Genomic DNA, 2,823 nt, shown 5'->3' with positions numbered 1-2,823 from the left:
AGAAACCCTAGGTAGAGTTAAACTCTTTATTAAGAGATTCGAGTTAATTTCTATACACATAGGGTTTGGGGTGCAAAATTTAGAATTGGATCAAAAGAATTGTTGAAAGTTTTACAAGTTTGGATTTGCATGTGTTCATAAATTATCTTAGATTTTAGCTGTGGTTTTGAGATAGGGTTTGAAAACCCATTATAGAATTTATATTGAAATATTTGTCCACTTCATGTCTTCCTAGGTGTTTGCATAATGCTTATTAATTTATTGTATTAATTTTTTGATAAAGAATTATGCTATAGATTTGGAAAGGGAAACCTATAAATTAACAAAATGTGATTGAAGAAAATTACAGAAAAATTTAGAAAAATTATTATGATTGTATTAAAATCCTTTCTCATATAAAGAAAAATTGATTATAGAAAAATGGAAGAAAATAACAAATTGAACAAGTAAGGTTTCAAGTTTAAATTTTTCATTAGAACCATGTGATTATAATGAATTTTCTAAATAAAAATAAATATTTTTCTTATATTTAAAATAATTAGGTTGCAAAATTTATTTGAAAACAAAAAGATTAATTGAGAGGAAATCATGTTATAACTAAACTTATGCATGCATGTGAAAACAAATATCGTTTAGATAGAAAACCAAGTATAGTAGGCTTACATGATTTGAAAGATCAAAGGCATGCGAAAATACTAACTAGTTAAATGTTTATTTTTATTTTATAAGAATATAATATAATTTTTAGATTTATTTATTTCAAAACAAAAATTTTAAATTTTTTTTTTAAGATTAGTTATTAATTTCAGAATTTGAAAAAAATAATTTTAAAATTATTTATTTATTTTAAAAATTATACACGTAAATACTATATATTTTCTTATAAGTGGGATTTTAATATCAATTACTTTTAAAACTCTTATTGGAATATAACTGATATATTTATTAATGTAAGTGGAGTTATAAATTAATAAATATATAATTGCGATTTAGTTATATTTTAAGAGAAGCTATAGTGAAGTTCACTATAATATCATCTATTTATGAATATTTAATATTATGGGAGAAATTATAGATAACTTAATTAAACTTATAATTTCAAGTTTAAGTTATTTCTAATTGAATCATGAATTACAAGAAAAATAAATATTATTATTGGATTTAAATACAAGTCAAATTATTTTTTTAGAAATAAAATTGATATTAATATTTAATCTAATAATATAAATTTATGTTGTTAATTAAATCATTAATGATTTAAAATTATTTAAAATAATAACATGATAATATTGCATGATATTTTATTTGCACAAAGAGATTTGACATTAAAAAACTATTGATTTAAATAAGTATATCATTGTAACAATTTATATTAACATGTATATTCTTACTTTACTTTTAAACATGTCTTTGTAACCCAAACTAAATAAGAGAAATTGATGGAATTAAATCATATGGCTGAAAACTATGCATTTGCATAAATATTGTTTTTATGGTCTTGTGATGTTTATTTTCGTGATGATTTTTCTTTGTGGGTTGTTTAGTTGGCCAAGTTAGGATGTGTACCAGAAGCATTTTTGAGATTTCTTTTATGATTATTTGACTAGATGCTATGATGTAATTTATGATTTAAATTGATTTTTCTTTTATGGGATTTCTTTTGATGAAAATTTATGAGAACTTGAGTTTTGAGAACCAATGTTATTTTTGGATTCCTGTTAAGGAACTGAATTTGATCAATATTACTTTTGTAGTATGGGACACAATTGTAGTTTGTGAGTTTTGGGAAGGTAGTCTATGAGAGTGGCTTATAATGGGGGCCAAGGCACAGAGTGTTTTTCAAAATAACTCATTGTAAGTTGTGTAACAAGTGATAACATAGTAATTAAAATACTTTCCTCCCCCATACCTTGAGATAAATTAGAAAGATAAGTTAGAGAATTTTTCTCATCCATGTTTTGAGTGCTTGTATAGGCTAAGGATGAGAATGAGATGATATCTTGAGAAGTATGAATACTTTCCTTGTCTTCACGAAAGGGTATTTTGGTTCTGCATAGAGTCACTAGGGGGCCAAGGTCCTGAGAGACTGCCAGGGAAACCTTAGATTTGGAACATGTGATGACACTCCATAGTATGTAGCCTGAGTCTCCTTCATGTTTTCTTTATATTTTCCTTTGCTGGTGTACTTGTTGAATATTACTTTTGATTGTGTATTTATTGTGAGTTATTGTTTGTTGATTGGATGTTAGTTATCATTGATAGTTAAATTTTATTAATGAATGTCACTTATTCATTGGTGGTGTTTTTTTTATTGTTGGAGTTAGTGATTGGTAGTTTACTTTTATTGATGATAGTTTTTATCTACTGGTTATCTTTCTTGTGACACTTTATATTGATTTGGAGGTGGTTGTATCTTTTTGGTTTTGATATTTGATTTGTACTTGGTATCTACTCTTGATTTTGGTATGTGATGTTAGTTTGGATGAGTGTCTTTTCAACTTTGGTTTTAAAATCAATAGTTTGTGTTACACTTGGAGTAGATTTTTCTATTAGGATACTTTACCTATGATTGTTTTATGACTTGATTATCTATGTGTGGATCATACATTATCTCTCTTGCATAGTAAGAGTGAGAGCTTGATTAGGTGACCACACATTCAAGAGGTAGTGCCTTCTTACCATTTGGGTCCCCCTCAGATTGACAGATGTTGGATGCTCATTGATATAGTTATACCATTATCATTCTTATTCTTATCTTATATACTTATATTTGTTTTATGTATCAATGTATCATATGTTTTGAGACTCTATGAAATATTGTAT

Source organism: Cupressus sempervirens, chromosome 8, assembly GCF_028749045.1.
Source record: "Cupressus sempervirens isolate cs-2001-9-10 chromosome 8, ASM2874904v1, whole genome shotgun sequence".
In the NCBI taxonomy this organism is placed as follows: Eukaryota; Viridiplantae; Streptophyta; class Pinopsida; order Cupressales; family Cupressaceae; genus Cupressus; species Cupressus sempervirens.
Note: the sequence above shows the minus strand (reverse complement) of the source record.